The sequence below is a fragment of the Oncorhynchus mykiss genome, chromosome 1 (assembly GCF_057628025.1).
Source record: "Oncorhynchus mykiss isolate SJ-2025 chromosome 1, ASM5762802v1, whole genome shotgun sequence".
NCBI lineage: Eukaryota > Metazoa > Chordata > Actinopteri > Salmoniformes > Salmonidae > Oncorhynchus > Oncorhynchus mykiss.
The window spans coordinates 48,634,818-48,645,700 of record NC_143022.1 but is presented as its reverse complement, the minus strand read 5'-3'; the positions used below and the strand labels follow the sequence as shown (position 1 = coordinate 48,645,700).

General features: G+C 41.7%; 1 pseudogene; it reads right to left on the bottom strand.

Annotated features, from left to right (window-relative positions):
• Positions 1-213: 213 nt before the first annotated feature.
• On the bottom strand, positions 214-1,735 carry LOC149985535 (uncharacterized; annotated as a pseudogene).
• Between the last annotated feature and the right edge of the window lie 9,148 nt (positions 1,736-10,883).

Below are 10,883 nucleotides of genomic sequence, written 5' to 3'. Positions count from 1 at the left end.
GAGGCCATGAGGTCTCAATAGGGCTCCTGATTGGCGCAGCGGTATAAGGCACTGGTCCCATAGGGCGGCTCACAATTGGCCCAGTGTCGTCCGGGTCAGGGTTTAGCCGGGGTAGGTCATCATTGTAAATAAGAATTTGTTCTTAACTAACTTCACAATTTAAAAAAAGGTAAAAAATAAATAAAATGAAGGTGTGCGTGTGTGTGCGACCCCTTACAACTGGCTTTGCTGCATCTCTTCAGACAGACTCTTCATCCACCTCCAAGATCGAGGGCAGTGATGGAGAGACACACACTGGGAAGAAAGGCCCAGACTTAAAGTTAACGTCCCAGTGAATGGGCCCCACTCTCTTCCTGCGCCCTCGTTGGCTATTCTCCCATTCCCGCTCGGCCTTGGCACGGGAGGCGGGCATGTGCCCCCGCTTGATAGGAGGCTGTTCTGCCAGTGGGACCAAGGGGGTCAAGAGGGTATCAAAGGGGCACTTCTCACCCACCTGCACGACTCTCCTACTGGTCAATAAAGGGGAGTGGTCGGTGCGACCTGTGTGGCTGGGCGAAGTTCTGGTCAGGGGGTGACAGCCATCATCTCCGCAGACTAAGGGTGGACCACAGAGGAACAATCTCTCAGTGCTACTGAAGGACAGGGGCTCAGAGGGTAATATGATTTGTTTGTCACCCAGTTGTTCTGGTCGCTGCTGTTCCAGCATAGCAGACCGGATCTGTAATAGCTGGATCTTCTTCGACACACGCCGTGATCTGGCGTTGGCAGGCCGGGCTGGCACTGGGGAGGCAGGTGGGGCAGGCACTCGGCTGGAAGGAACCGGAGATGCAGATGGAGTAGGCACCAGAAGGTCAGGCACATGGCTGACCATTGGGGTAGGCAATGGGATGGCCATCAGGGGAGGTGAGGCTGACACTGCAATGGTTGGCAGCACAGGGAAAGAATTGGTGCTCTCCCTCCTACCCATGGAGTTTATAATCTCTAAGGTCTGGTTAGGGAACCTCAGAGTGCTGCCATCTGTATGTCTTGTTATCCTAGCTATCCCGGTCTTGGGTCGAGCCAGGCTTCTGCTGGCCTGGACCTCCGGCTGGAGGATATCCACAGGAGAACATGGCGGCTGCAAGAGGCTGCCGTCGGACAGAGACCGTCTGGCCTGAGCAGGAGGAGAGCGGGGCCTTTGGTCCTGGATGTTAGACCTCTTGAGAGGATTGGCCTGGATCCTCACCTCAGACTGGCTGCATGGAGTCCCAGATAAAGGAGCTACTGCCTTGGCTGCAGTGTAGCATAAATTGGGCCTCCTAGGGATGCTTCCTGGTGTCCGTGGTCTGCTGGATTTAACCTCTGGCTCCTTCTTGTGGCTGGAGGTAAATGTGCTCCCTCCGGTTTTGGTTTTAACCGGACCCAGACGCTTGCTACCCATCTGTCCCTCCATCTGCAGACGAGGCATGCGAGGCACCTTGAGGATGTTTTTGTTACTTTGGGCATTGAGAGAGGTCACAGTGAGCATTGGGAGCCTGATGGGTGGAGTGGCCAATGGAAGCCTTCCCATGTCAGCCCTCTCTTTAGTCACATCCATGTTGTGGAAGTGGGATCGGCTATTCTTTCTCCCTGGTGGCATTGGCTGTAGGACAATATCACTGGCACACCGGACACTGAGGATGTCTGTCAGGCTGTTCTCAGAACTGTTCTGACTGGTCTCTTGTGTCCTAGTCATGGACTTCCCTCTGTCTTTCATGGCTGTGAGGGTCACAGTGGAAGAGCAAACAACATGTTTGAGAATAAGAATATAGAATAAATTACATATATTACAATAGAATTTGATCAGTTGTTTTTATGAACTAGTGTTTTTCCACTTTCAAAGGACATTCCTGACAAAATGTTCACAAATTCATAAAAATGAAAGATTCACAGACTAAGGCCTACCTTCAATTTGGACTTCCAGATCATTTGCACACGTAGGATTTGACTATACAGTTTCAACAATATATTCTTGAAAACAGAAACACAAGACCACAATACCTAGTTTAATAAAATACTTTTTTTGTCACACATCGCAAAACATAAGTTTTTCTTACAGTTATTGATCAAATAAAGTTATCATAAGATAAAAGTAGTGTATTTGAGATTATTAGGTCCTACCTCAGTTCAGGAAGAGCATCAATGACCTGTCTATGGAATGTCTTTTTTTAACAAAAGAATGCTTCATTATGACATCATGTACATTATGACATAGTAGCCGTCCACATCATAAAAGTTTGTCAAAACCACTTGAATAGGCATGAAATGTCAAATTAAGTACAATATGCCTAATTCAACAATTGAATAGAAATAGAAATCGTTTGACAGTAATTATTCAGTTTATTGGCTTTTATTTTCATTACAGTAGAGTGGTTTTGAATGTATTAAAATGAGAGTAGGCCTAGTGAGTTTAGTTGAACTCGATCGCTCATTGAACATCTGTGTGGAATGTTCGCAGCTGACGCCACACAGACGCCTTTGAAAAACATTCACGATTTTAGTTTCATATTCAACTTATGAGCATATATGCACGACAAATAAATTCCCAGTACTCAAATAAATCTGACTATCGCAATTATTTATTTATTAGAGCATCCTCTTAGAACGAGAATCACTGTGCTGTCAATGTTTTTGATTATGTCCAAGTAGGAACATATCTACAGGTATTTTGACTTCTATACTATAATAGTAGTAGTTGTGTGTGTTTTCCTGTCGTGCATTCGTTTTGAGTCAACGCTAAACCCACAATATTTTGGCTCCATTTGGTATTGGCACCGTCAATAGGGGAAGTGACATGTCTGATGCCTAAATTGATGTTGTCGACCAAACACATTTCAATTTCACTTTTGAAATACAACAAATAGCCTGTTAATGAAAGTTAAAGAATGGAATTAAGCCAGTGTCTTAGATTGAAGTATCCAAGCAGTAAATATATCATTTAAATGTTGATATTTGGTTGCTTTGTCAACTAAACACAATTCAATTTGACTTTTGTAATATAGTAAATAGCCTAAAGTTAAGGCCCTATTACAAACTAATGTAACAGTATTTATTCAACCTTAAAATAAGTAACAGATCCATGGCCACATTTTGAGGTTACTATAACTATACATGTATTCATTCATATGTCAAGTTAATCATATAAAATGTGCATGTTCAAGATAGCATACCTACTGTAGGTTGAGGAGATCTGTGGAGATATTCACAATTGCTGTAGTCAATGTAGAATCTCGAACGGCACTGATCACTTGCACCATGTCATCTCAACTTCAAACCAGGTCATTTGGTTCTGCTGTTTGATGAAGCAGTGTGGTTTAGTCACCAGGGTTGTGGGTGCGATTCCCACGGTTGACCAGTGTGACCGTATGCTCAATGACTAAAATGTAAATAACCAGTGGTGGAAAAAGTACTCAATTGACATACTTTTTTTTTTACAATACATTTATTGGCATTTCTTCTTTTTTTAAACAATTTTAACATTCATCAGAATATGATACAGATAATGCCCCGTTATTCCTTCCACCTAAACAAAACAACATGCTGCATGGGAGCACATTGTGCAAAACCCTTCCCTCCCCAACACAGGAACACCCCCCTCCCTCCCCTCTACCGGTATTAACTTCACTGATTAACAACAAAAAAAGAAACAGAATGACCTTCACATTCCATGCTAGAAAATAAATGATTCAACACAAAAACAAATAATAATAATAGATTCATGAAGAAAGTAGTAATGAGGCAGCTAAGGTGACGTCTCTAGAAACTACTGAAAGTCCCCCCAGACATCAGTAAATTCAAAGGGTTTATTACGTCAATTGTATTTTATTCTTTCAGATGGAATATAGAAAGATAGTTCTTTTAGCCACATCTGCTTGCTTGGCGGAGTGTCACTCTTCCATATAATAGCTGTGCATTTATTGGCTGCAATGACTGCCAATTGAATGAATCTGGTTTTGCTACAAATATTAACTGGTAGAACAGAATCATCTCCAAGAAGAATAAGGGAAGGATCTAGTGGTACCGTCATGTTAGTGACCTGTGATAAGATCTGAATAATGTCTTTCCAATAATTGCTTAGTTCAGTGCAGGACAACAACATATACATAACTGTGCACACTCCCGTTTTACACCTTGGGCAAAATGTTAAATATTTAGAAGTGATCTTGTACAGTCTCTCTGGTGTAAAGTAGACCCTATGTAAAAAATGGAATTGCATCAACTTGTGCCTTGTGTTAAATGAAAGACGCTGAGCATCTAAAAAGAGCTTTCCCCATTTCTCATCCTCAAATATGAGACCAAGGTCATCATGCCACTTCATGCAAGCTTTCAGAGGTTCATCATTCCCCGACAGAGCTTGAAGCCTCGAGTACATGTAGGAAATGAAACCTTTTACCCCTTTCCTCTCCAGCCACAGTTTATCAGTTTTAGGTTTACACATGGGCTGAATCCTACCTCCCTGCTGAGTGGTAAATATAATGCCTAACCTGTAGGTACTTGAAGAAAATAGTTTGAGGTAACTTAAAATGAGATGCCAGTTGTTGAAAGGATAGTTGTTCACCTTCTCCATAGAGATTACCAAATGTTTTAATTCCTTTGTTGAACCAAGAAAATGTAATACCATCTCTCAGGGCTTTGGGTAAGATGTGGTTATTATAGAAAGGTGTTTGTTCATATATAGATCTAAGCTCTTCTGTTTGTTTACAGACTTCAATCCATATATTTAAAGTGTTTTTAATGAAAGGGTTGTTTATGAGACCTAGCAAAGCTTTAGGTGGGCTAATATAAGGTATAGATGCCAATGTAGCAGGGGTCAGACACTCCTCCTCTGTCTGTCTCCCAGAGGGTGAACTTGTTGTTGTATCTTGCCATATCCACACAGTTTAACTGAGATGCCCAGTAATACAACTGGAAGTCAGGTAGAGTGAGTCCTCCTTCTGAGTATGGTTTGCATAAAGTTGTGTTTCACTCTGGAGGGTTTCCCTTTCCACAGAAATGAAGAAATCTTCCTATTAAGTTGTTAGAAAAATACTTTGGGAAAAGGAAAGGGCAAAGTTTGAAAAAGGTACAAGAATTTTGGTAATATATTCATCTTTACACAATTGACCCGCACAATAAGAGAAATTGGTAAATCCCGCCATCTATCCAATTCTTCCCCAACCTTTTTGAGAAGTGGAGTATAGTTCAGTTAATATGTCTTAATAGTTTCAGAAGGAATTTGCAATCCAAGATATGTTATTTTCTGTGGTTTCCAAGAAAAAGTGTGGTCTAAGATTGGGTTCTGCATAGCTGCCCTGTTAAAAGGCATAATTATATTCTGCAATTTTTTTTTTATATCCTGAAAAGGTTCCATATTCTTTCAGGATGTCAACTAATGTTTGGAGTGAAATTTCTTGTTTAGTGAGGTAAAGCAAAATGTCATCGGCATATAGCGAGACCAGATGTTCACGCCCACCTATACAAACACCATGGATGGATGAGATCTAAAAGCTTCTGCCAGTGGCTCTATAGCCAAAGAAAATAGGAGCAGACTAGTGGGACAACCCTGTCTTATGCCACATGATAGGGAGAACTGTGAGGAAATGTTTCCATTAGTCAGGATCTGAGCTACCGGACATTTGTACAGTAATCTAACCAGACCTACATACTTAGGTCCAATATTCATCCTCTGTAAAACTTCTAACAGGTAGTTCCATTCTATGCGGTCAAAAGCTTGTTCCGCATCTAATGAAGCCGCCACTACAGATTCTTGGTCATTCTCTACACATAATGCATAATATTAAATAATCTTCTGATATTATCAGGAGATGAGCGGTTTCTTACAAAGCCTGTTTGGTCCATATCAACCAAGTCCGGTAGAACCTTATCCAGTCTAAGAGCAATGAGTTTCACAAGAATCTTATATGAAGTGTTCAATAGAGATAGATATTGGTCTATACGACCCACAAAGCATAGGATCTTTCCCAGGTTTTAACAAAACTGTGATCAGTGTCTGGGAGCTTTTCTGTCTCTATGGCATAATTAAACTTACTGTAAAGAAGCTCAATTAGTTTGGGTAAAAACGACTGATAGAATTCAATAGGGAATCCGTCTAACCCTGGTGATTTTCCCCCAGCAGTGTTGAAAATGGATTCCCTAATTTCCTTTGATGTAATCTCTTTCTCCAAGTGCTCTCTATCCTCATCATTAAAGTTTGTAAATTGAGTTTGTTCAAAAACTCATGACTTGTACAATGTTTCATAAAACTCCCTGAAGACTGGATAAATTTCCTCAGGACTGTGAACAACTGTGTTACTGGGTAGCTTAATAGAGCTAATAACTCTACTAGCATCCTCTCGTCTTATCTGGCCAGGAAGCAACTTTCCTGCTTTATCTCCATGTTCGTAGTGGTTTTGTTTTGTTCTCCTGAGAGCATTTTCCACTTCATGGGTCGTCAGGGTGTTATATTCCAATCGCTTTGAGTCTAATTTTTGTAGAGTTGAGTCGTCAAATGTTACACTATGTTCATTTTCCAGATCTGTAATTTCATTCTCCAACGAATCTACTTGAGCCTTATACATTTTACGAGCATCTGAACTAAAGGATATGATTTGCCCCCTCAGATATGCAAGGAGAGCTTCTCATAAAATTAGGGAGGAGGCAGAGTTGTTAAAAATTATGTCTATATGAGTGTTCAGAAATGTTACAAATGTGGGATTATTTAGTAAATATGTGCCAAACCTCCATCTTCTTGAGGGTGGCTGTGCTCTACTGACGGGTACTGAAGCCAGCAGGGCAGAATGATCTGATATACATCTTGGTAAGTACTTACACCCAGTAGTTAAACTTCCCCTGGCTGCAGGAATAAGAAATAAGTCTCTTCTAGAGTAATTGTTATGGACAGGGGAGTAAAATGAATATTCTTTAACCTTTTGGTTGTGAAATGTCCATAAGTCTACGAGTCCAAAGTGTTTCATTTCTACTTTTAACATTTTAGCTTTGTGTCTCCTGAAGAGCTATATCAACCTTATGCTGCTTTAGATCATTCAGAATGCGTTTGCGCTTGACTGGGCATTTAGTACCCCTAATGTTAAGTGTCATAAAAGTATAGTTATTAGGTGCAGACATCTTTAAAGAAAATAAGAAATAGGGAAAAGGAAAAACAAAATTGTATTGAGTGTATACAACTTGTAACAAATAAAATTATGAAAGTTTAAAGTAGTAAACATCTCGTGAGCTAATACCCTGACCCTACCACAAACCTACCCAACCCCCTCCCCAACTAGGGAGTGACAGAACCCATATCCTTAGATGCTAGTCTTTAAACTAGATGTACCTGCTATGCATAGCATCGCTCTAATTAGGTTAATTCTAAATTATATGTATATGGAAGTAGAAGTACATTGACTGTTCCTTGTAGCATAAAAATATTGTTAGTCAAGTAACAAAATACAATTTGATTACAACAATAATGACCGGACTATTTTGCCCCACTTGAGCATTTCTCAACAACAACAACAAAAACCTTGTATGCGTTCATAGTCACCAACAGAGCCTACAAGCACACCCAAATGTCAACCAATCGGCATTCCCCAATGCGCCCTGAGACCTGTGCTGCGAGGCAACAAAAGCGATGACCACAAACGTACCCCAGCAGGTCAGGAAAAAGACATCAAGCTGTGATGTATAAATTAAAACCTTTAACTGACGATCTCTCAAATATAAAATAGGGACAAGTAGTTAAACAATAACCATCCTCCTGAGTTATAACTATTTAAACAAACCCTACTGGACCTCTCTGCATTAAACAAAAGTATACAGAGAAAATGTAACTACCTGGCATAGTGTGGACATATAGTAGCTATAGCTACACCCATGTAAACTTAGCGAGCTGGCTAAGTAGCACAGCCAACATTAGCTATGATCTAACTTTACCTCGCTAGTCATTATCACGCTAGCCATCTAGCCAGCCAGCCAGCCAGCCAGCCAGTTGATCATACGAGTAATTTTGTTGTTTCATCATGTGCTAACAGTTCACTATCCACTGTTTCCAAGTTCAAAAGACAGTTCCTCGGGATGTAGTAGACGTGAACAAGTCAGGAAGTTCTTTCCTTATGTATGTTTCAGCCATCTTCACAGAGTCAAATGTGCGCTCACCATTCTTGGTTTCGATCCACAAAGTCGCTGGGTAGCTCAGGTCGTATGCCAAGCCAGCCTGACGTAGAAGTCTCTTCAGTAGGGAGAAAGCCATCCTCCTCTTGTGTAGTGTGGGAGAAAGATCCGGAAAGATCATGATTCTGGCATCTCCATACTTGAGCTCTCCCTTTGCTCGGGCAGCAGACAGGATGCGAACAGTGTTCTGGTGTAGAAATGTAATGACAAATGCCCTGGGTGCAACCTGGCCAGGCAGCTGCCTCCGTAGGGTGCGATGGACCCTCTCGATCTCCAGTGGGTGCACGGGAGGGGGTAGATCCATAATTTTGGGAATCCATTCCTGTAGAAAGCAGATTGCGTCTCTTCCCACCACGGCCTCTGGGGAAACCTTGAAGTCTCAAATTTGAGCGCCTTTGGAAATCTTCATAATAATCAAATTTCTCCTCGAGTTTAGAGTCTTCTAACTTCTTGTATTTTTGGTCCACTTCCTCGCGGACGTCCAGGATGGCAGCCTGGTGGTCAGCATGGGCTTTTTCTAACTTTGTCACTCGTCCCTTTGTGACTATCTGTTCTTCGTGGAGTTTATCGACCAGTACATAAATTTTGCTGAGGTGTTCAGAAAGTGTCTCTTGGATTTTTGTTATACCCTCGTCCATCTCCATTCTGAACCATGCTGGTGCTTCTTCCGAGCTAGCATCTGCCGAATCCGAAGAAGGGCTGTCAGAGAGGGGCATTTTTACATGCCTCGTCTGAGGCTTTGACATATTGGGCATCTTTTGCTTTGGCGATACAATAGATGTTTTAACTTCCAACTCACTATTGACGAACAGGTAAACCATCTCAAATGCCTTAAACAGGTTCGAAAGTTTGAGGACGCTACGCAGACACGTCTTGTTAGAGCTTAGCCATTTCCAGAAGTCCCAATTATCATACTTGAGTAAAAGTAAAGTTACCTTGATTCAAATAAAAGTGAAAGTCAGCCAATAAGATACTACCTGAGTAAAAGTCTAAAAGTATTTGGTTTTAAATATACTTAAGTATCAAAAGTAAAAGTATGAATTTAAAAGTCGTTAAATTAAGCAAATCAGATAGCCATGGTCACACTCAGACATCATTTAAAAACAAAGAATTTGTGTTTAGTGATTAGTGAGTCCGCCAGATCAGAGGCAGTAGGGATGACCAGGGATGTTCTCTTGATAAGTGTGGGAATTGGACAATTTTCTGTCCTGCTAAGCATTCACAATGTAATGAGTACTTTTGGGGGTCAGGGAAAATGTATTGAGTAAAAAGTACATCATATTCGTTAGTAATGTTGTTAAGTAAATGTAAAATATGTCAAAAACATAAATTTATTTAACTAGGCAAGTCAGTTAAGAACAAACTCCTATTTTCAATGATGGCCTAGGAGCAGTGGGTTAACTGCCTGTTCAGGGGCAGAATGACAGATTTGTACCTTGTCAGCTCAGGGATTTGAACTTGCAACCTTTCGGTGACAAGTCCACCACTCTAACCACTAGGCTACCCTGCTGCCCCATAACTAATAATGTGCAGATACAGTACTTTAAAATATTTTTACTTAAATACTTTATATCAAAATAAAGAAAGTTGCACACTCCATATGTACACTCCTATATGTGTGTTATTTTCAGTGGTGTAAAGGACTTAAGCAGATTAAAAAATATGAGCTGGCGCACACCCAGAAAAATGTGTTTGTGTGGGGAAATAAATTATTAACTGTCAAAATAAAGTCGCTCACTCCGTATATAAACTCCCAGTAATTTATTGGGTATTTGCCAACGTTTCTGCATCACTGTGCCTTCTGCAGGGAAAGTTTCTTAAGTCATCCTATGGAAGAGATACATAGATGATGTCTTTGTGCTCTGGGAAGGAAGTCAGCAGGAACTAAATGAATTCCAAACTCTACTAAACAGGAGCTCTGAATACCTCAAAATCACCATGCAGACTGATGAGAGAAAAATAAACTACCTGGACTTATAGATCATCAAAGAGAATGACATTACACACAGACTTATACACAAAGCCCACAGACTGTAATATCTTGCTATGTGTGAATAGTATGCATCCCCTTCCCCTCAAGAATGGTCAACCATACAGTCAGTTATGCAGGATTAAACAAATCTGTGGCCACCAGACAGATTTTGACAACAATGCTAAAAAAATGCTAGTGGCTCCTTTATCTGGGACTCCATGCAGCCAGTCTAAGGTCAGGATCCAGGCCAATCCTCTCAAGAGGTCTAACATCCAGGAACAAAGGCCCTGCTCTCCTCCTGGTCAGGCCAGACGGTCTCTGTCCGACGGCAGCCTCTTGCAGCCGCCATGTTCTCCTGTGGATGTCCTCCAGCCGGAGGTCCAGGCCAGCAGAAGCCTGGCTCGACCCAAGACCGGGATAGCTAGGATAACAAGAAATACTGATGGCAGCACTCTGAGGTTCCCTAACCAGACTTTAGAGCTTATAAACTCCATGGGTAGGATGGAGAGCACCAATTCTTTCCCTGTGCTGCCAACAATTGCAGTGTCAGCCTCACCTGCCCTGATGGTCAGCTATGTACCTAACCTTCTGGTGCCTACTCCATCTGCTTCTCCGGTTCCTTCCAGCCTGAGTGCAGAGTGCCTGCCCCACCTGCCTCCCCAGTGCCAGCCCGGCCTGCCAACGCCAGATCACGGAGTGTGTCGAAGAGGATCCAGCTCTTACAGATCCGGTCTGCTATGCTGGA